Source organism: Terrapene carolina, unplaced genomic scaffold (genome assembly GCF_002925995.2).
Source record: "Terrapene carolina triunguis isolate 2854851 unplaced genomic scaffold, T_m_triunguis-2.0 Scaffold56, whole genome shotgun sequence".
In the NCBI taxonomy this organism is placed as follows: domain Eukaryota; kingdom Metazoa; phylum Chordata; order Testudines; family Emydidae; genus Terrapene; species Terrapene triunguis.
In genome coordinates, this window is record NW_020664407.1 from 72,048 (window position 1) to 97,107 (window position 25,060).

Here is a 25,060-nt window from a genome sequence, read left to right on the forward strand (position 1 = left end):
TTGGAAAGGTTATAATTTACTGAATGCGAATATCCAATTTGTATGCATGTATCATTTCTGTATCTGGAGTTAGGAATAGTGACTATGTAACAATTACAACTGTGGTTATACTTGGAGACGCCCACCAGACAATAAGCAATCGTCTTAATGGGCCATTAGGAAAAAGACAATGAGTCTTCGAAGATGTGGATCCCCCATTTTCTGGGAGTTCCTTCCGGTGGACATTGCTAATAAACCTGGTTTCATGGTTGCTTTGACACAGCAAGGTCAGGTGATAATGTCACCTGGTAAAAAGTGCCACCTTGGACACTGCTAGTACTTTTCCACTGGAAACAAAGGCTTCCCACCTTATGTAAATTCTATTTAAGGCTGTGGAGTAAGGTAAACAGGACTCTTCTCCATTGCCTTCCTGCCCAAGAAAAAAGACTGCTGAAAGTACCTGAAGAGACAAAGGAGCTGAGTGGTGGGAAAGGCACGGGCTGAGTACAGACTAAGACAGGAGTCTAGACCGTAAAGAGAAATAACTGGAACTCTAAGCTACAGAAACTCTGCAACTTGACTAAAACAACATTTAGGGTGAGAAATTACTTCTTGAAACCAGTCTCTTTAAGATCTTAAGCTTATTATGTGTGTTTTGTTTTATTTGCTTGGTAATCTGCTTTGTTCTGTTTGCTATCCCTTATAATCACTTAAAATCTGCCTTTTATAGTTAATAAACTTGTTTTTGTTTATTATTAAACCCAGTTTGTGCAATTTAGAACTGGGGCATGGTTGGGGGCAGGGGCAAGAAGTTGTGCATATCTTTCTCCACATTGAGGGAGGGGGTAAATTTATGAGCTTACGTTGTATAGATTTCTCTACAGCACAAGACAATATTATTTTGGGTGTACTTTCCAGAGGGGAGCTGCACTTGAGTGCTGGGCAATTTCCTAGCTGAGTCTTCTCATAGAGAGCTGTTTGCAGACTCTGTGATTCTACAGCTGGGGCGTCACTACTTGTGTGTGTGTGCTGCCAGAGGCCGGAGAGCCTAGTTCAGCAGAACCGGGAGAGGGAGCCCAGGCTAGTGGAGCAGGCAGGCTCAGTGAAACCCCAGTACATCAGGTGGCATCCCAGAAGGGGGGGTACAGTTGCCAAGTACCCAATGTTCATTTTAAGGCTTCCTTAATTTGAGCTGTGTTTTATCCTTACCTTTCGTAATTGTATTAAGTGCAAAGATGTCTGTTAATACAACATTATGGTTGCTCAGTTAAAATAATTGAGTCCGTAAATGTAAAAATTAGGGTTTCAATAGCAATGTGCACCTACTGCTACAACATAGCATATTCTGTGTGTTTTATGGTATATATTTCACAACAGTGTAATAATAAGCAATATATTCAACCCAAAAACAGGAAGAAAAAACAATACAGTATGCAACTCTAATCCTGCAGTCTGACTCCAGTGCCTGTGTGGAACCCCAGTCCCCCTGGTTTAATGGAGTCCTCTGTGTTCACATGGGTTTCCCAACATCAATCAGATTGCAGGACTGGGACTTAGCTATGTTGGGTACTTATATGGTCTCCATTACTGTAGTATCTGAACACCTTATAATCTCTTCAATGTATTTACTCTCAAATCACTCATGTGAGGGCAGGGAAGCACTATTATCCCTCTCTGAGGCATAGACTGAGTGATTTGTCCAAGGTCACACAGGAAAGTCCACAGTGCAGGGAATTGAACCTTGGTCTTCTGACTCCTAGACTCATTCCTCACCATGTCGCTGTAACATGGCCAAATTAATGCTGTTAATGGAAATTTCACTTTATCATTTCCTGATTCTGTTATTGTAACTACTGTGGCAAAGTACCTTCTTCTCCTCAGCAGGCTCAGTCCTTTTTAGCCTTGGAGACACAGGCTTGGGCAAGGCAAATCCTTGCAGGTAGCACAGGGTTTGGCTATTCCTTTTCTCAGTCAGCCCCTTGTGCTTGTTTACCTTCCCTTCTGGGGACAGAGTGCAGCCTTCCTTGCAGGAAGGGTTCAGAGCCTTGCTGCTCCTAACTTCCTGGCAGCTTCCCTGGTTCTCTCACTCTCTCTTCCCCCCCCCCTTCCACGCCAGGGAGGGTTTAAAAAGGTCCCAAGCAGTTGGAGCCAGCTGAACCTAATTAGTTCCCTAGTAACCCCTTGCCCAGCTGAACCTTATTTCCCCATGGTTCTCTCTCCTCAGTGGCTTGGGAGAGGCCTTTTTAACCCCCTGGGACTGATTACTACCCCCTTTGTAGCTGTTTGCCCTGGGTTTGCCACACTACACAGATTTAATGTTACACTACAAAGGGATTTTGTTTGGTTTTGTTTTTTCCTCTTAAATCCTAGATATTTTTTAAAAGGAAAAAAAGAAAATCCGGAAGTATTCAGCTTGAAAAACGAATGGGCTAGCTATGCTGCCTTTTTCCAGAGGAATTTGCAAACTGCTTGCTACATAGTTTTAGCTGTTTTAAATTCGTAATCCCAAATATGCATTAGAGGTAGGATTTTTCAAAAGCACTTGGCATTCTCCTAACTGCTTCCGCTGAAGTAAAACTCTCATAAATTTCAGTGGGAGCAACGTTCAGTGCTGAGTGCTTTTAAAAATGGCCACTGTTGTGTTTGGTCTAAGCACAAATTTTGTACTGCTATGACTACATCGGTTTAGAGATGTGACTTTTTTTTTTTAACTACTAATATAGTTAGACTGGTACAGCCTCTAGTATGGATAGTTATACTCCTATAGCTTATTCCCCTTCAGGACTAAGCTATACTGGTATAAGGGGTATATACTTACATATAACTGCATCCAAAGTAGTGGTGGTTGTACTATTTTAACTATATCAGTATTGTTAGTGGTACAACTTTTGTGTGTAGACAAGCCCTCTGTGCACTACAAATGCAGACTCATCATGTGTAGTTGCGTGGAAATTTTCTATTGTGTATGCAAAACATGAGATTTTCAAACCATCATATCTCTGAATCAAAACCCATTTTTATTTTTAAACCAAACAAAGATAACCTTTCTCACTGAAGACTATAATCCTGATCCAAAGCCCACCAAAGTTAATGGGAGTCTTTCCATTGATTTCAGTGGGCAGTCCTCTGCCAAGTTTCAGGTTTCAAACATCAACCTCTTTTGCTGTAATTTTTTTTTTTTTTTCAGAAAAAGATATCTAGACTAACTCAAAACCTATCAATAGTTCTTACTCCAACTTCTTCCACCTGGTGTCCCACATATCCAAACACACTCTACCTCCCTTTCTCCCCACAGCTCCCCTCTCCACCTCCAGGCAGAGGCTAAGAATAAAAAAACTCCAGCCCCAAAAATGAGTGTTTTAGAAAGTTATGACCATGTGAAAATAGGGTTATAATGTGAAAATTGTTTTACAAATTTAATTATAGTGGTCACTGATAGCTCCTGCTATAATTAACTTAGCAAAGTCACTTGAAATATTTCTTTACTGAGATACTTCACAAACATGGAATTAAGCATAATCAACTGGCTTTCTATTTGCACAATAACCTAGATGTTACAAAACTGATGCACTATAGCACATTTTAAATCCCACATTTTCATCTGCAAACATTCAGTCTTTATTGATTAATCACTTGCCAAATCTGATTTTGAGAAGAAAAAAAAAGCTGTTTCTTGAGTTATCCAGGTAGAAACGAAAATCTGGAAAGAAGAAAAAATGTAAATATTAATCTATTTCAAAACCAACAGAATAAAAAAAATTAACATTTGGCCTAAACATAAAAAAAATAAAAAAATTCACATGAGCTCTGACCAGGTATGTCACATTAGAACTTGGAAATTTTTTTGCTCCTGTACTTTAAAGCATATTATCATGCTAATGTGCTATCTCAGTCATAGCTTTAACAGCTGTCTATCATTCCTCTATAGTGCATACTATTAATATCATAGGTGTGTCTATATGCATTAGTATTGTTGAGTAGTTTGGATTATATACTTTTTTTTTTTTTAAGCTAGCAAGTGGGCCCAGAAAATCCATCAACCCATGTGCCATGAAAACAAAGGATGTGGTCTGCAAATTAAGGGGCAATCTAACTTTCCCCACCCCACTACCAGCCAGCGTGTATGCCACAGTCAGAAGAAACCATTAGATGACAGCAGCCAAAGGCACATATTGCTTCCTCAACCCATTTCCACATTATCACCACCACCACCTCACTCAGTCTCTGAGCCAGGAAAACTTCCCTACTCAGGAAAGCATGTAAGCACATGCTTAAATCCAAGTCCATGGGATTTATGCACATATTTAAGTGCTTTCCTGAATCAGGGCCCAGTGAAGAATCCTCATATGGATGACAGAAATACTACTCTGAAAGGTGGTTTACATGGCTTCTCTGACTCATCCGTCACCAAAAAGTCAGAGAGGCTGTCAGCAGTAGTTTTGTTTTGCTTTAACACCCCACATTTTCCAGTTTTTTAATTAAATTAAAATTGATATTAAAAAAGAACTGGATCCCTTCAAAAATAATAGATAATGAGTTCAATCGATCTGTTGGATTTCCCATTACATGAGATGAGACTGTTTCGAAAAAGAAGTTTTGAAATATTGGCTGAGCCATCCAAGTTTCTTCACAGCACGACTTAAAATTCAGAGCAGATTGCATAAGAGTATGTGCACTACTGTAGCAGCTCGAAGGCCCATCCATATTCAAGGCCCTAATGTGCTAGGTACTGTACCAACACAGAGCAAGAAACAGTCTCTGCCCCAAAGAGCTGATGAACTAAATAGGTGAGACAGACAAATAGCGGAACAAAGGAATTATTATCTCAGTTTTGTGGGACGAGAGCCCCAGAGAAAGTAAGTGACAGGATTATACAGGAAATATACCTAGATCTTCTGAATCCCAGTCCAATGACTAAACCATAAGATCAAATCTCCTTTCCCTCATGAAGTAAGTGAGCATTGGTTTATCTTTAATATAAAGCCTCAGATTCTCTCCTGTACTAAGATCTGCTTGATGTTAGGAGGAGGAAGACAGTCAGGGAGCTGGTTATGTTTCCTAATTTTCACAGGGCTCTAATGTAAGAGGTTCTCTACACTTATGTTTAGTTCCTGCATTGCTGGAGTGTGAATCTATCCTGCACTAGCCTGCTGCATACGTAACCCACACACCTCGTGGATGTGGTGCTCTGTCCCATCTAGCGGCACGTAGACCACTTAGAGTTTAATGAATCTGCTCTACAGCCTTAGCTGTAGAGGCTCATGCACTAAGCTCCAGAGGCCCCAAGTTTGATCCTGCCCGCTGATGAGCGGGGTCTGTCCACGTTACACATACCAATTGTCCACGTGAATCCTGCTGATGCACACTAACAGTTTGTTAATGTGCTTGAGTCTACCCCACTTTGAAATGGGAATAGATTAAAGTGCACTAATGAATGGTTCATGTGGACCCTGCTGATGCACACTAAGTTAGTGTGGGGCTAGCACCCCAGCTAGCCACATACTAAATGTTTGTGTAGACAAGACCTAAATAGAGCAGCGCTATTCCAGTTGAGAGTAGACAGAGAACAGATCCACTCCACCTTGTCCCTGCCAAGCCCTTTATTATCAGAGGGAAGGGGGAAGTTAATGTTTGAGCCAGCTGTGCCAGCTTTCTGTCAGCCAAGAGCTCCCTCATACTATGGGAATGCTCAGTTGGCTAGTTAGGGTCAGATTCCAATTGCTTTGTGGAATGAAATTGTTGGTACTGGGTAAAGAATCTGACTCAAATTGCCCAAAGTGAAAAACTCAGCAATGACTTGGAACTGTCCCTGCATATGGTCCAGAATTGTCCTTTACATAGTCCCACAACATGATGCCTGTATGAGGTGCTTTTATAATTGCCTAGATTGCTAAACCATCCTGTTTCCATTAAACTCAAGGGGTATTTTACCACTGACTTTAACTGAAGCAGGTTTGGGCCTCATGACTGCATTAGAAAAGGTTAGTTAACCTGCATTTCTTCTTTGCATCCTAAGGGATGTTTCTTGCTGTACTCCATCATGCCCTGCTAAGAAGAATGCTACCACTTAGCAATAGTCGCAGCCAAGGAATACCTGTAGCTACCTTATACACTGGGAAAGCAATAGACCTTTCTCAACCTTGCAAGTGGCAGCTAATCTTCTTCTTTTTTCGTATGGCTGGCGTAGAGCAGCAACTACAATTTCACCTGAAGGTGATCGAGCCAAATGGCTACATCAGGAGTAGCAGAATTTACTGCAGTGATGCCTCCTTCATATTTATAAATTGGGAAGTAGGTTGTGATATATTCGATGGTCTGTCATGGGGTGTGTCAAGGCTCCTTCCCCATTCTGAACTTTAGGGTACAGATGTGGGGGCCTGCATGAAAACTTCTAAGCTTAACTACCAGCTTAGATCTGGTCCACTGCCACCACTCCCAATGTGATAATTCCCTTCCCTGGGTAGCCTTGAGAGACTCTTCACCAATTCCCTGGTGAATACAGATCCAAACCCCTTGGATCTTAAAACAAGGAGAAATTAACCATCCCCCCTCCTTTCTCCCACCAACTCTGGTGGATCAAGATCCAACCCCCTTGGATCTAAAAACAAGAAAAAATCAATCAGGTTCTTAAAAAGAAGGCTTTTAATTAAAGAAAAAGGTAAAAATCATCTCTGTAAAATCAGGATGGAAAATAACTTTACAGGGTAATCAAACTTAAAGAGCCCAGAGGAACCCCCTCTAGCCTTAGGTTCAAAGTTACAGCAAACAGAGGTAAACACCCTAGTAAAAGGTACATTTACAAGTTGAGAAAACAAAGATAAAACTAACACGCCTTGCCTGGCTGTTTACTTACAAGTTTGAAATATGAGAGACTTGTTTAGAAAGATTTGGAGAGTATGGATTGATGTCTGGTCCCTCTCAGTCCCAAGAGCGAACTCCCACCAAAACAAAGAGCACAAACAAAAGCCTTCCCCCCACCAAGATTTGAAAGTATCTTGTCCCCTTATTGGTCCTTTGGGTCAGGTGTCAGCCAGGTTACCTGAGCTTCTTAACCCTTTACAGGTAAAAGAATTTTGGAGTCTCTGGCCAGGAGGGATTTTATAGTATTGTACATAGGAGGGCTGTTACCCTTCCCTTTATAGTTATGACAGGGTGCCACACTTGCATGCATGGGAGTCCTTGATTTTCAATTTGTGCCTTAGATGTCCCCATCTACCGTGGTTGGTTTGAATTCGGTTTAGAGTTGACTAAGATGATCATGGAAGGTCGAACCCAGGAACCTTCTGTGTGGGATCTGGCACAAGGTGCTTATTTTTTAACTCTTGTTTAGCCCAATCTGCTTTCCAAGCCTCCTTCTGATCATAGCCTGATTGCATAACGCTAAGTGAATGTTCCCAGAAAGGCTTGCGGACCTTAAGACATTTGTGGGGAGGAGGGTTTGACGAGGTCTTGGTGGATAGGAAGACATTTGTTCTCTTGGACTCACTGAACTTCACGGAGTTTGATGTTAGACAGAACAGGTAGCCATGGTGTTGGAGTCGACTTAAGGATTCCAGCATCACTGTATTCAGCTGGGTATCAACAAATTGCATGTGGCTGCATCTGCTCCATACCAGTGCACAATATTCAGCTACCGAATATACAAGTGCTATTGCACATGCTCGCAACACTGATACCAATGCACCCCAGGTTGTACCTGGGAGTGAAAGATGGCAGCCTTCACACAGCCCACTGTGTTAAGTGAGAATTCATGACGAATACCATCAACTCGGTGACGGAACATCACTCAGCAATCTCCCGGGCATCAGAGCAACAACTCAGTGGCAGCTAATGCATCAGCTAGACATACCCCCTTAGCAAAAGATGGTATAATGTCAAACAAAAACTACACATTGACATTTCAGTGTGGGACGTGTTTTTGGAATAGTTTCCTGGGGGGAAAATAATTGCTGGAGAGCACAATTTTCTGTCCCAAGTATCCACGATGACATAAAATATGTTGTAGGCTTACTACAGAGAGAGAAGTTGAGGTTGGAAGGAAACAATTTAACCAGGAAATCCACATATCAAAATGCTGTGTATGTAAAGCAGGGAAGCATACATCTCCTTTTTCATTGCTTTCTGACATGGGCTGCTGCTGTTTAGTTTGACTTCTGATTATTTGGTTTTGTAATGGGATATATATTTGCAAAGTATCAGTCCGCGTAAAAGACTCATTTATTGTCCATTTGCTCCTGTTTGCACCCCATTACAAACTCATTTACCAAATGAATGTGAAAACAAATGTGAGTTCTGTGGAAAGCCTCACTGAGCCTGGGTGTGATTACAGCCATATGTAACAGCTCATAAATGGTGTCAGCTAGAGACTACGGTTAAAATATTACAACACAAGAGCTTGTCATTTCCTTAACAAGAATTCAGTATCTGTATTTCCCGTGCCCTTTTCCTGATGCTGTTAAGCCAGAGAATTCTTCCAAGAGCAGTCATCTTAAAAGCTAAATAGCTCCTTTGGAACAGCTCATAAATGCTGTCATCTAAAAAAAATGCATTGTGCTGTAAAATGATGTTAAAAACTGCAGTAGTAACAGCTTAGTGTACGACGCCAGCACAAAAATGGAGAGGAAAATCAAAACCAGAGCCTCTGGAACAGTCAGTCTGGCAGGTGAGCAGCTGCAGAAGCTCAGCTAATAGGATACTCTCATATTCTCAATCAGACAGACTGAAACACACCTCCCTTTCAAGATCCGTCTGTTGGCCATGTCAACTACTAAAGCTGCATTTAACTTCAGTCAGGTATGCATCTCTCCAGCACTGCAGACAATTACACCATTCTCCCACATGTCAACTAATCCCAAATGGAAAGAGTGCTGCTGTTTGCAGAGATCCCTCCACACAAAAGAAAAGTTAGATCTCTGCGTAGATGCACCAATAAGAATACACAGCATTGCAAATGAAACATCAGTCATCTTGCAAACAGGCAGCCTCAGAAAGGAAACCTCAAGAACAGGATCCCCATAAACTACATTGGTCCCTTTAGGAGTTCTCTTTTGTGTCTGACATAATCTTGATCATGAATTAATGTTTTCTTATCTGTAACTCATCTCCATTCTTCTTCTACAGGAAACTGTTATGGTTAATCAACACTTACTGATTTGTGTAATCAAAAATTGCAAAGAGCGTGAAAGAAAGCAGGGCAAACTATATTGAACCAGTACTTATACCCAGCCAGGGCTGTACTGTTGTATGCACTTTACTCCCTTAAACCTGTTTTCTGAAAGGAAAACAAACAAACCGAAAGAATCCAGCAAACACAATTAAATCAAACCTTGCTGCTGCTCTGGTGTAGTGCTTATCTGTCTTCCTTTTGTGCTTTACAGTCTGTTTTTTCCCCCCTACTGCTTAGATCAGTGAGGGATCATTATGGGTCAGATCAAAAGCTGTTTGAAGTGAATGGAAGAGCTTGTATCGATTGCAATGGATTTAGGACAGGATCATGGGCAGAACTGTCCCTTGGGTATGGCGAATCGGGGTGGCTGCTCCAGGCCCCGCGCTTCAGTGTGTGTGTCGTGCGAGGGGTGCTAGGCCGGCCTGGGGGGTGGGGTTAGGGATGCCTGGGGGGGCCAGGCTGGCCCGGGGTGTTAGCGGGGGGCCTGGTGCCAGCAGCGGGGGTTGGGCCCTCACTCACTGGCGGGAAGTGCGCATTGTATTTCTTTTTGTTGCTCACCCGCCACTGCACCGGCCGCCAGCGTCCTAGCGCCACCGGAACACGCCAGCGCCAGGCTGACCCCATGCATTGCCTTCTGCCCTGGACCCTTCCCTTTTCCGGGACCCCCAGTGCAGGGATCCCCCTCGCCCCAGCACAAGTGCCACCCTGGGACTCTCCATCATCCCTCACCCCCCAGCACTGGTGTCCCCTCCCCACAGATTTCACCCATATAAAAAAATGTTAAGGGGGGCCCATAGAGGCTGATTTGTCCTGGGCCCCGCACCCCTATAGGGATGTCCCTGTCGTGGGGCCTTGGAGAGCATCTGCTACAAATGGCTAGTGCCAGAATAGGCATAATAGGCCAAATCCTGTACTATCTACTCTGTCTTTACTCCAGACATTATCCTATAGGCATCAAAAGACATGCCCGAGTAAAGATTGCAGGAGGTGATCCCATTTTAGGAATTAAAAAACAAAGACTTTTGTAATACACAAGGATTCTCTTGTGGAGCAACCTGATAAATTTTCATATGCAGATTCACTCATGTACATAGATAAAAAGGAAACATTTTGTTTCACAATTTGCAAAACATTTACTGTTTTGCATCTTTTGTGTAAGCCTTTTTATTTTCTACTCATACTACAAGCAAAACTCCCATTGACTTTAATGCTAAACTATGTTTTAATGCTCGCAAAAATTGAAAAAAAATATGCCTTTCCAACTGCAAAGAGGAATACCATGAAACTCCCTTTGCTCTCCATCTTTGCCCATAAATGAAAATGTAAAATAAGCTCTGACTGCCACACTCAGAAAAGCAAAAGAAATCCTGCAAATGGAACATTATACCTACGTTTCCATTAACTATCTGTATCAGGCTTTCACATAACAGGCCTTTACAGGCCAAGGCAACAAAGAAAGAGAATGTAACAGGGAAAAGGAAAAAGTATAATCATGACACCAAAGCAGAAAATTTTTATTTCATTTGGATTCTTTTATTGTTTTTATTTCAGTTGGATTCTTTTATTGTTTTGCTTTCATTTCATCTTAGGTATAAAAAAAAATCCCACTGAAGAATTTTGCCTCAATAAGGACTTGAAGATATGGCTCCACTTACACTCAGTGATGGATGTTCCTGGAAGAATTTGAAATGTGTTGATGTTTTGGAGAAACATTTAAACTAGGATACTTTTCAAAAGATGAAAATAGTTTATAATGGGGAATGATAATATTCCGAGAGCCAAACTGATGGACAGATCCAAGAGTAACATCTCTGAGACAGAACAGATAATCCTTGGCTACTGAGAAAACAGAGCTGAACAGATATATGACACCTTTGGGAGACAGGCAGCCATTTGAAAGCCAAAGGAGTATGAAGTATGAGTATTTAAACTTTTGCATTTTGTCTGCATTTCTTTTGCTGCTCTTGCTAAATCAGCTCAGTTTCAAACTAATACTTACTTCCTGTTTCATCAAATAAAGATAGAATGTTTGATATCAGTTTATCAAAGACAAATTGTAACCACAGTGAACAGATGCAGGAGATGGGCTTTAGAAGTTGTAGTTTTGAAGTTGTGACTATCTTCATGAGTTGAAAGTGAGCAGGAAAAGAATAATTACTTGAAAGAAAATTAAAATCGTGATAGTGTTTTCATTTTTTTATATCTGTAGTCAAGGGGATCTTTTATAAAAATGCTGCTCTCTAACAAACTTGTTTTATTCTAAAGGCGAGAGACTAAATTTTTAAATTACAGCTGACTTGCATAGTTGGCTATAGATTACAATGTTCTTTGTGAGAGTGAAAGTGTTTTAAAATGTATGGAATGTGCAACTATGTAGCCTAATATTATTTATTCTCATTCTGTCATGGGTTGCTTAGCAAATATAGGCTCTGATCCAGCAAACGTTTACTCACCTGAGGAACTTGAGATACGAGAGAGAATAGTCCCATTAGAGAATTTCCTGTATAAATTCAGCCATTTTTATCCTGTCTTCTCTGAATAAGTAATGAAAGGGAAACTGAATGTAAGCGGGGGAATGGTCCCGCTATTGTGGGGAACTTTCCTGGCTTCTGCACTGCCCCGGTGAAGTGGGCTAGCGAAAGGATCTGAGTCCTCGCTCCCACTTCCTTTACCCAGAGGCCTCCCTGCCCTTGAGGACTCCCCTTCCACTCTCCTGTCTGGTAGAGTCCTCGTAAACCCCGACAAGGCTGGGCCCAGGATTCCTGGGGGGCTTGACCCCCAACCCTGCTGTGGTCACCCAGGACAGGGGCTAGGGTGTCCCCACTCCGGGGTACTCTCTTTGCACTGGGCACCTCCCTGACCCACTGATCATTTCATACAATTTAAAGCAAATACAAGTTGTTTAATTAACAATTAATTTAAAAAAAGAATAGGGAAAAGTTAAAGGAAAACACGTCACCCCGCTCTGTGGCAGGGAACATCACAAACTGTGTCTCTGGGATGTCAGGGCAGTTCACAGTCTGTTCCTTGTAGGTCCCAGGCTCCTTCTCAGGCCCTGGCTGTGCTGCAGAGACGCTGCGGGTTGGACACTTGCTCTGGCGGTGGCCACACGCTCTCAGGCTCTAGGTGGCAGGACCCTTCTTCCCAGCGTTGCCCCCGCCCTGTCAGGGTTACGATCCCCATCCAAGTCTGGCCTGCAGAGCCTCTTGGCTGAGGTGTCTCCCTGCGCTGGGCCCACTGCCCAGGGTCCCCCTCCTCGCCCCAGCTGCTCACCGCACCCAGCTCCGGACTGCTCCAGCCCCAGCCCCAGCTCCACTCTGCCTCAGCACGGCTGCTGCTGCTGCTCTGCCTTCAGCTCCCTGGGCTGCTTCTCTGGCCCCTCTGGCTCTGGTTGCTACAGCTCTGCTCCCAGGGCAGGTCTGCTCTGCAGGCTGCTTCTGTGACTCTGCTCCCAGCACTGACCTGCTTCCTGGCTGCTTGTCTGGCCCCTCTGGCTCTGGTTGCTACAGCTCTGCCCCCAGGGCAGGTCTGCTCTCTCTGGGCTGTGCTCTGGCTTTGGGGCTGCAGCTCTGCTTCCAGCAACTTAGCTCAGGCCCCTGCTCTCTCCTTAGCTCGGCCCCACTCTGTCTGACTCAGGCCATTCCAGTTCACACGGAGGACGGGACCCCCCTGGCCTCCTGACTCCCTGATTAGCCTGCCCGCCCTGTCAATCAGGCTGATCTGGAGCATTGGCCTCTCCCCATTGTTCCTGGGGACTGTCAGTCTTAGGCTCCTGATTTGCCACCGACCCTTCCCCTTTTAGTGCTGAACACAACGCCATCTACAGCCTCAGAAACAACCCTGACATCATTATCAAAAAGGCTGACAAAGGAAGTGCTGTCGTCATCATGAATAAATTGGAATATGACCAAGAGGCTGCTAGACAGCTCTCTAACACCACATTCTACCAGCCATTATCCTCTGATCCCACTGAGGATTACCTAAAGAAACTACACCATCTGCTAAAAAAACTCCCTGACAAAGCACAGGAACAAATCTGTACAGATACATGCCTAGAACCCCGACCAGGGACATTCTATTTGCTACCCAAGATCCATAAACCTGGAAATCCTGGACGCCCCATCATCTCAGGCATTGGCACCCTAACATCAGGCTTGTCTGGTTATGTGGACTCTCTCCTCAGACCCTACGCTACCAGCACTCCCAGCTATCTTCGAGATACTACTGACTTCCTGAGGAAACTACAATCCATCGGTGATCTTCCAGAAAACACCATCCTGGCCACTATGGACGTAGAAGCCCTCTACACCAATATTCCACACAAAGATGGACTACAAGCTATCAGGAACAGTATCCCCGATAATGTCACAGCTAACCTGGTGGCTGAACTCTGTGACTTTGTCCTCACCCACAACTATTTCACATTTGGGGACAATATATACCTTCAAGTCAGCGGCACTGCTATGGGTACCCGCATGGCCCCACAATATGCCAACATTTTTATGGCGGACTTAGAACAACGCTTCCTTAGCTCTCGTCCCCTAACGCCCCTACTCTACTTGCGCTACATTGATGACATCTTCATCATCTGGACCCATGGAAAAGAAGCCCTTGAGGAATTCCACCATGATTTCAATAATTTCCATCCTACCATCAACCTCAGCCTAGATCAATCCACACAAGCGGTCCATTTCCTGGACACTACTGTGCTAATAAGCGATGGTCACATAAATACCACCCTGTACCGGAAACCTACTGACCGCTACACTTACCTACATGCCTCCAGCTTCCATCCAGGACACACCACACGATCCATTGTCTACAGCCAAGCTCTAAGATATAACTGCATTTGCTCCAATCCCTCAGATAGAGACAAGCACCTACAAGATCTCTATCAAGCATTCTTAAAACTACAATACCCACCTGCTGAAGTGAAAAAACAGATTGACAGAGCCAGACGAGTACCCAGAAGTCACCTCCTACAAGACAGGGCCAACAAAGAAAATAACAGAACACCACTAGCTGTCACCTTCAGCCCCCAACTAAAACCTCTCCAGCGCATCATTAGAGATCTACAACCTATCCTGAAAGATGATCCTTTACTCTCACAGATCTTGGGAGACAGACCTGTCCTTGCTTACAGACAACCCCCCAACCTACAGCAAATACTCACCAGCAACCACACATCACTGAACAAAAACACTGACCCAGGAACCTATCCTTGTAACAAAGCCCGATGCCAACTCTGTCCACATATCTATTCAAGTGACACCATCATAGGGCCTAATCACATCAGCCATACCATCAGGGGCTCGTTCACCTGCACATCTACCAATGTGATATATGCCATCATGTGCCAGCAATGCCCCTCTGCCATGTACATTGGCCAAACCGGACAGTCTCTACGCAAAAGAATTAATGGACACAAATCTGACATCAGGAATCATAATACTCAAAAACCAGTGGGAGAACACTTTAACCTGTCTGGCCATTCTATGACAGACCTGCGGGTGGCTATCTTAAAACAGAAAAACTTCAAAAACAGACTCCAACGAGAGACTGCTGAGCTGGAATTGATATGCAAACTAGACACAATCAACTCAGGGCTAAATAGGGATTGGGAATGGCTGAGCCATTACAAACATTGAATCTATCTCCCCTTGTAAGTATTCTCACACTTGCTTCTTATCAAACTGTCTGTACTTGGCTACCTTGATTATCACTTCAAAAGTTTTTTTTTCTCTTACTTAATTGGCCTCTCAGAGTTGGTAAGACAACTCCCACCTGTTCATGCTCTCTGTATGTGTGTATATATATCTCCTCGATATATGTTTCACTCTATATGCATCCGAAGAAGTGGGTTGTAGCCCACGAAAGCTTATGCTCTAATAAATTTGTTAGTCTCTAAGGTGCCACAAGTACTCCTGTTCTTTTTGCGGATACAGACTAACACGGCTGCTACTCTGAAACCTTTTAGTACTGTGAGCTAGCCAACCAAAACACCCCCTCTGAGTGTTAGTAAGGGGGCAACAGTCCCCTAACATGAAGAAGGTCTTAAAACAAAACCTCCCCACTTTTTTTGGTATGCTTTCAAAAAAAGAAAGAAGTGCATCTAGTTATTGTTAAGGAAGTCTATTTAGGGCTGTATTAACAAAATTTGAGACAATTACCACATGTTTAATGTCTTGAGAAATCTGAGTAGCAGACTTCCTGTTTTCTCTGCCAGAGTAAGTGACATAACAGGAACCATGTACATAGAGTTAAACCCTATTTCTATTCCTTTTTTTTTTTTTTGGTTCTTGTCCTTCACTCTGGCAGAGTCACAAAAATAGTAAAGTTATTCATCCATTAACGGGGATTCCTGTTATCTCAGAACTGGTCTGTGAGCACCGTTCCCACTGCCAAACCCACTAATATTCGTAGGTGACACTGTTCTTCTCTCTGCTCACACACATACCCGGAACAACATAGTTCAAATATAAACTCCAATAGCCAAAAACAGTGAGAGAAACAACCCCAACTCCATATTGTCAGTGGCTCTAATCTTAAGGTTCCCTCAAAAGTATGAGGAAAATAGCAATGGAAACAACATGCCTTGACTTAAACACCCCAAATCTCCCTGATACTGAATTCTTCTCTTCTCCAAAATACTTGTTCTTGAAAGAAAGGGGATATGGGGCAGGAGACAGCAAAAGAGCAGAGATTCCGCTTGGAAAATGTAAGTTAATAGATACAAGGAAAGATAATTCAAATAAACTGCAATACATACTCCAAACACATTCAGAGAGTGGGAGAAAACAAGGAAGCAGTGATGCTGAAAGAGACCTAGAGTTAGTGATAATGGACAAAAAATTAGACATGAATTTTCAATAAAATACAGTACAGGAGCAATTCTGGGCTGCATACACAAAGCGATCAAGTCATGGAGAAGGAGTTATGGAGATAAAAGTCCCTCTTTGTTCAGCTTTGGTGAGGGAGCCATGGAATATTTGAGTTTAGTTCTGAGCATCTCAATATGGATTTATATAAATGTATATCTTGTGCATCATCATGGTAAATATTGACAAGTAGAAGGGAGATTACAGAAGAGCAACAAAATATCTAGGGAGCCAGAGGAATTGATTTACAAAGAAGATAAATGTATTTTTGTTTTTAAAATATATCCAACATTCTGGGGGAATGTAGAAACTTCAGCATGTGCACTTGTGAATGAGACCTCTATGACTGGTAAATTATACAATCCCACCTGTCTTGACTGTTGACTTGTCATCCTACCCTCTTACACTCTATTTATCTGTGCATTCACCTAATGAGTATTGTCTGATTCCTAGACTGAGCTCCTAGAACAGTGTTCTCCAACCCTTTTACGCACAAGATCACTTTTTGTATTTAAGTACAACCCAGAATCTGGCTTGCCCCTTCCCCAAAGCCCCACCCCGCTCACTCCATCCCCCCTCCCTCCATTGCTCACTCTCCCCAACCCTCACTCACTTTCATCGGGCTGGGGTTTGGGGTTTGGGAGGGGGTGCGGGCTTTGAGTTAGGGATGAAGGGCTTGGAGTGTGGGATGGGGCTCTAGGCTGAGCCTGGGGCAGGGGGTTGGGATGCAAGAGGGGGTGAGGGGTGCAAGCTCTGGGAGGGAGTTTGGGTGCAGAAGGGGTCTCAGGGCTGGGGAAGAGTGTTGGAGTGTAGGAGGGGGTATGGGGTGCAGGAAGGGGTAAGGGGTGCTGGCTCCAGGAGGGGGCTCAGGGCTGAGGGTTGTGGTGCAGGCTTCCACCGGGCAGCACTAATCTCGAGCGGCTCCCGGTCGGTGACGCAGCAGGGCTAAGGCAGACTCCCCACACTGCTCCCAGAAGCTGCGAACATGCCTCTGTGGCCCCCCCGGGGGGGGGGCATGTGGCTCCACGTGCTGCCCCTGCCTGCAAGCACCGCCCCCACAACTGACATTAGCTGCAGTTCCCCGTTCCCAGACAATGGGAGCTGCAGGGGTAGTGCTTTCAGGCAGGAGCAGTGCGTGGAGACCCCTGCCCCTCCCCCCCCGCCCAGGGGCTGCGGGGGCGTGCTGGTTGCTTCCGGGAGCGGTGTGGTAGGCAGGGAGTCTGCGTTAGCCCTGCTGTGCCACCAGACTTTTAGTGGCTGGAGATTGCGATTGACTGGCAAAGGCTCCTGGATTGACCAGTCGATTCCAGTCTACAGGTTGGTGACCACTGACTTAGACAGACCTGAAGGAAACTCAAAACACCCACCCCCGCAAACCCATCAATGTTGGCTGAAGGCTGATTGCGGGGACAGGGTGGGAGTGATTTGTCTAGTTTTAGAAATAGCCAGGATCGGCGCAACCCATTAGGCGACCTAGGCAGTCGCCTGGGGCACTAACATTTGGGGGGCGGCAACCACGGCGGCCAGATCTTTGGCCAACCCGGTCGTCGGCGGTATTTCGGGGGCAGCATTTCAGGGGCGGGACCTTCCGCCGCCTAGAGCGGCAAAAAAGCTGGCGGCGCTCCTGGAAATAGCCCTGTAGTTCTGGCACTAAAAGGTTTCAAAGTTACCTTCCTTGGTGTCTCTGACTCCTGTCATAAGCTAGATCACCCAAATCCTGATTCCTCAGACTTTTTTGCATAACATAATTTATGCAAATATTTCTTGGTCTTTTTTATATCTACATCTTAGATGTCTTATTTCATCCTATTCATGTTTATAATTTGCTCTATGAGCTTTTCATAGCTCTCTGGGTACTTTTCAGACTGTTCCTCAAGGTCTAAGAGCAAAGACTTTTACAGAAACGTATTCTCTTTGGTGGATTCTTGACTTTTCAGTGTACAAATGTAAGATGTCATTAACAGCCTCCATTGGTCTCCCACCAGAAGGCCTTCCTATTTTAAAGTTACACTGCGGCAAGTTCTGATGTGGGTGGATAATTGCATACATTTATGAGCACCTCAGAATGCTCAAGACAATGAGATGCCTGCTGCTTCTGCTGTCCTACCCCAAGAGGCACTTTATGACATATCCTGTAGGAATGCTCTGCCATAAAAGATCTTGGGAGGAGCTTTGTTCCAAGATTTACTCATCATCTGAGTGACTGTCTGACTCCTACCACATACTTAGATCAATTCCAAAGTCTCTGGACCTCATGAATACTGGGTTTTACATGTCTCCCTACTAGCTGAAAACTAGTGCTGAAGAGATGGAAGGCCTCAACATTCTGGTGCCTAGAGGATTTGGCTTTTGTGAGCTTTATGGTATGGCTACCTTGGAAAGGATGGCTGGCAAGGCTTAACAGACTCAAAAACCTATAGTTTCTTTTCCTTACGATGATCATCCATAAACCTCAGTATGATTAATCATCCATCCCTTGTTACATACTGTAAACATTTATATAATTATTTCACTTAAAGATCCTTCATTCATGAAAAAACTCCGGATCACTTTCTTCCCTTCTGGTTTCTCACAGCCAGTTCATACCTTATTTATTTCTGGGGTGCAGCCCCCCTTCCTTAGGTTAATTGTATAACTGTGTATCCCTATTAAAATCCAATAAAATATTTAATTCAAAGGATTCCTGTAGGACAGATACTGAAGGGAACATTCCTTCATTGGCACAGGGTGGACTAGATGACTAGGTGTGTTCTTTCTCTATTGTCACTGATTCTTTGGGACACGTACCCTTCAAATGTCTCCATGTCCATTCAGACTGTCAACAAGGATGCCCATTAATCCCAACTGTAATGAGTTTTGTGATTTGGATACCTGTCCACTAGTAACTGGACTGAGCTCACAAAATTCATTTCACTGGTAAGTCATTCTAACCCTTTAAAAGTGCCGTAGTCTGTACTGTCTCACGTTTTCTATTCCTTGCATCTATAGGTCAGAAAAAAACTAAATAACTAACTCCTTCCACAAACTAAGAGCCCAGTGACTTTCAATCATTTTAATAGTCAACTGCAGTCAAGAATATTTGTGTTTCCCCTTCCTCTGACACAGATCCAATCCATCACAAATCAGTCATTGTGGACTTGCAGAAACTGCACACAAAACTCCCAGCATAGCCATTAGTGTCACATAATAAGCCATTTATAGTCATTTATTAATTGAACATTCACTTAATGTACTAAAAGTGAACACTGTTAGTGTGTCTTCAGGCCTGTATTAAAGCTAGATAGATAGATTACATGTAGAAAGGCTTGTGACTTGAATGTGAGCCAGTCGTCACATGAATAACTATATCAAACTTCAGTCTTCAGCCTTCATAAACAAAACCACGTCAGTGTGCTCTGCTTTGATTTTATTTAATCAGTTTTAAACTAACCTCCAGTAAGTGCTTAGTATCTGATGGCAAATCAAAAAGTTGCCAATGTTAAAAAATAAAGCAAACCATTTACGACCACATTCTGATACTCTTATCTGTACTGAGAAGTTCCTCACTCTTCTGGTAGCCTCATTTACTTCAATGGGACCACTCAAGGAACAAGGCACTATTTAACATGATTCAAAGTATAAGATTCTGATCCTAATTATTAGGAATAATATTTGTGTTTACTAGTCTTCAGAAAAACTAAAAGAGACAGTATAGCTCTGTTTTCTAAGAGCCAAGTGCATGTATGAGCAAATAAAACAAGTATTATAAGAAATATCCCTCTTTAAAAGACAGAAGTAACTTTTTTCAAGCAAAAGAATAAATGGTATATTAAAGTTATCCTGGAAAACTCTACTCAAAATAAGATGGCTAATAAAGCTAATCAACACATGCTGATCGCTCCTTTGCAAGTGCTGCTGGGATTTTTTGCATTTTCTTTTGCATAATTCAATATCTGATTTTAATAACACGAAGAACTATTTACAGTTCCCTCACCTAAAGAATACCTCTAGTCATGAGAATTTTGCTCCCTTCAGCAGAGCTTATCTGCTTCAATAATTACCAGTAAATCTCTCAGCACGCAAAATAAGAGAACTGAACTACGCCATTAAAAGGGTCATTCTCTACTCTCCATTCATCTTGATAATCTTCATTGCTGTGTAAACAATAAGAGACATTATTATGATTCATGTAGAAGGAGCTCTCAGCTACACACTGGCTCTAGAAATTCTTCCTAAAAATAAGCAGCATAATTAGAGGCAATAAACAGCAGAAATATGAAGCCATTTAGAGTTTCTGGTTCTAGACTGAATGCTCCCTATGCAGTAGCTCAAATACATATCTGCACCGATACTGATTCCTACTGTGATCAGACAGGTTTAGCAACTTATTTAATATATAGGCCTTTGTTCGCTATCTTATTTACTTACACCACCTTTTGCCTCAATCCAGTAAAGCATTAAGCATGTGTGTAAATTTAAGCACTTGCATAGTTCCATTATAGCCCATTGAGGATCACAGTTACTACTCACAGGCCTTTTTCCCAGATAGAACGTAAATAGTATTGCAGTCACATGAAAATAAAATGAATCATACGGTAGGTCTGTGCCTTTGTCTTGTTTTAGCTCACCATACTATTAAATAAATATCCCTACAGAGACCTTTATTTTTCCTTCCTCTGCCATTAATGCCTGTGCACTTACAATTGAGTCATTTTGGCCTATTGGAGCAGTTAGCCCTATTTCAGTTGAAACATTTTAAAACTAAAAAAACAATATTCAATGAAAGATCTTTTTTCCCAAGCTAATTGAAAATTTAGGATCAAATTTTGCTTTCAGTGATAGCCATGTAACGCCATTGGTTTGGGGTTGCAGAGGTGTAATTAAGCAGATTTGGGCCGAATATTGACAGCAAGAGACCCAAAAAAAAAAAAATCAATCAGGGTTTTGCTGTTAAAAAGGCTGTAGTGAATCAAGATTGACCTGTGTTCACTGTTATTACATCTATAAAATGGGGCTAATGATACTGCTCTTCTTTGTAAAGTGCTTTGAGATCTATGCATGAAAACCACTATATCAGAGCTAGGTATTATTATTATTTATTATTAATTTGTCATCACAGTGAGCAATGACAATAACATTCTGGATGTCCGCAAGAAACAGAAAGGCAATTTGTGTCCTGGTTTTCTTTAGATGTCTTCTGCTCTTTCTGAAGGACTGATGCACAGGGCTGGTTATGAATCCATGATTGTCAAGGTTCCTTCCGCACTCTGAACTCTAGGGTACAGATGTGGGGACCTGCATGAAAACCTCTAAGCTTAACTACCAGCTTAGATCTGCTTTTTCTGCCACCACCCAAATTATTTATGAGTTATTTGGGAAACTCTGTCTACCTCCCCCACCCCCAGAATATCTCCTTCCCAAGTACTATAACCCTTCCCTGGGTAGCCTTGAGAGACTTCTCCACCAATTTCCTGGTGAACACCGATCCAAACCCTTGGATCTTAAAACAAGGAGAAATCAACCATTCCCCCTCCTTTCCCCCACCAATTCCAGGTGAGTCCAGATCCAACCCCCTTGGATCTTAAATCAAGGAAAAATCAATCAGGTTCTTAAAAAGAAGGCTTTTAAAGGTAAAAATCATCTCTGTAAAATCAGGATGGAAAATAACTTTACAGGGTAATCAGATTCAAAGAGCCCAGAGGAACCCCCTCTAGCCTTAGGTTCAAAGTTACAGCAAACAGAGGTAAACCCTCTAGCAAAAGGAACATTTACAAGTTGAGAAAACAAAGATAAACCTAACACGCCTTGCCTGGCTGTTACTTACAAGTTTGAAATATGAGAGCCTTGTTCAGAAAGATTTGGAGAGCATGGATTGATGTCCGGTCCCTCTTAGTCCCAAGAGCGAACAACCCCCAAAACAAAGAGCACAAACAAAAGCCTTCCCCGCCACCAAGATTTGAAAGTATCTTGTCCCCTTGTTGGTCCTTTGGGTCAGGTGTCAGCCAGGTTACCTGAGCTTCTTAACCCTTTACAGGTAAAAGGATTTTGGTGTCTCTGGCCAGGAGGGATTTTATAGTATTGTACACAGGAGGGCTGTTACCCTTCCCTTTATAGTTATGACAATGATCTTAATGCAATTAAGTGTGAGAGCTACAAAGAAAGCATTCGCTGTTATGGGACATAGCTACGAGATGACCTACTGTAGCAGATTTGCATTTTGCAAAACTCACCTAGTTTTTTAAGGTTTTTCTGCAATTATCATATGTAAAGTGTTAAATTAAAAAAAAAACCAAGTGAGTAAATGAATCTGAGAGGTTGTAGTATAGAATTACAGTGTTATCTGCTATGCAACACTTTCAGTATTAGTCACTTACATACTATTGGTAAATGATTCATCTTCAAGGTCCAGCCATAGTCTAGAAATAGCTTTTGATGGCTGGCATGGCTGCTGCAGGACCATCCCAAACTCGTGTGTACTCTCCTCCTCACTGCCACTCATTCTTCTCCCTCACCTTGAATTTTTTTCTACTTCTCTCCTTGCCTCCCTTCCCACCCACCACCTCCTGCCTATACACTCGCTCATCACAATTTTTGCAATAGCTAGATGAGCACAGAGCTGTTTAAATGTGAATACTGGAGATTTTAAAATTCAGTATCTAGTAGTACCTGAGTGAGTGATCTTAATGTTTGCTTTCCACAAGCATTGCCTCACTCAAGTTCAGCAAACCTGAAAGGGATAGGAGCACAAAGCAAAGTCACTTTTTAATTTGGACAAAATGACTTGTGGAAAATATTTTCTGGTATTTGCCCAACTGCACTGAATAGAAACCTGGAAATATCTTTCCTATTATAATTTGTACCATCCAAGACCTGCACTTCGCTAGGGATAAAATTGCCATTTCACATGTCATCACCTGTTTTATGCATATCTTTAATCTAGTGATAATTTACATCAATTATTTTAAGCAATCCTAGGAATCTCCATTTTTTTCTTCCAGTTTTGTTTATAAACCATATGTACAGCCTTAAAAGGAACCAGAACTGGTACTAGATTATGGAGAAAAACATGAACTGGTAGAAATGTTAGCCCATTATTTAAGAGTGGATATTGTCACCACAGTTTTAGTTTACCTGCTAGGCAAAATACTTATCTTCTATCAATGAGGCCGTCAGATGACTGTTTTGAGTTTATGTATTCTAAATCCTTTTTCTTTAAGTTTCTTTATGTGCGCCTCCAAGTTTGGGTGCTGCCTTACCCCCCATAAATTGCACAACATTATGTTTCTCCTCAGCAATTATCCTATCGTCTCCCAACACGTGTATTTGTCATTTCAATTTCCTTGTTGATGCAGGCAGGCTATTTACTGGATACATTATACAACAAATCCTAATTTGTACTTAATATATTGCCTAATTCTGAATTCATGGCCATGATGAAGAAGATAAAAGGATGAACCTAACACTGTTTCGACAATTTGAGAAATGATTACACAGGAAACTCCCTAGCACTGTGGTTGAAAGGAAATGTGTGGGTGTGTGATCTGTGACTTATTCAATATGAATCAAACTAAATTGGTCTATTTCTGCCATGTCATAAAGGAGGGCTCAGAATTGGCCCTTAAATCTCTTAACTGTTGACAAGTGAGACTAAAATAAGCCAATATCATTCTACTTCTATCTATCGAGTAAGAATTGTGATGAACATAAAAAGAGAAGTGATGAAAAGAATGGAGGATTTTTCATACTTTTAAATTCTTTTGCTGAGCAATTATAATCTCTTCTTATTGACTGCTCTTTCCTTCCTCTAACTGTCTAATGTAATAGAACCTCATCCTAAATTTCTTTTGTAGCTCATCTAATTTAAATCTACAGTCTTCAGCTGTTCCAGCTCTCTTTCAGGAATTGGCAATAATTTAGAAAAAACCTTAGTTAATCTCAGATATTAACCTTTTGCAATCTGAACTATAATATTTTAATAGCACATCAGTTTTTTAGTAATATTGTATAAGATTGGTTGGTTTAATTGTTTCATGAATTTCATTAATGTTCAACATCTGGGAATCCCCATGACAGATAAACCTCTCTCTGATATTTTAAAATATGATTTATAAATGTAATCTTTTAAAGATCATATCCATCTATAGAAAACCCATGAATACATTTGCATGGGATGGATCGATATTAAGCTCCAGTGGAAATTTAGTCTTTTGGAGACATCATGCACTCTCAAATTGAAAGTGATTTTTGAACGAGTGTTACCATTACAGATACAATTATATATGTTGACAGAAATCAATATGTGTTTATATGTGAGGAGAGGAGGCATGACAGTATGAGAAAATATAAAGGTTTCATTGGAATGAGTTTGGGATGGCCACATTACTAGTGGGTGGTGAGTTATGCAGATCATCCTGCCCTGACCTACATATCATACCTAGTTTTTATTGACTTCGCCCTTCCCTCAATGTTCCAACACGGATCACAGTTTCAGTGCCAATTTGTCTGCCTTTCCCAGAATTTTTGTATAGTCAGCACTCATCCATTAATTAGGCAAAGGAAGATCACAATCTTATTTATCTTATTGGGCAGCAGTTGCTATTTTAATTTGCATCAAAATTATCTATTACTGCATTTTCACAGTGAAAAGATTTGCCAGTAAAAGTAAAAATGCAAAGTCTTAGGTCTGCTCTACACTACAAATTTACATCGGTATAACTACATTGCTCAGGGATGTGAAAAAGACAGCCTGAGCATAGTTACACACACACACACACACACACACACACACACACACACACATAATTGTTTTTAATTAAAAGAAGTAATTTTTCCCCAAAATATAGGGAACATACACACCATGACACTACATTCACTGTCAAGGACAGATGGACAAAACCTAGATACTAGGCTAAATGCCAGGGATTCCAGAGCCTGCAGTTAGTGGAAAGTCAGGACAAAATGCGCATTAGGTATTAAATGAAACCATGCTCAGGTTGAGATATATTTCCAGCAGAAGCTGATTCCAGAGGGAAGGGCATCCTGGAATTTTAGGCTTCCT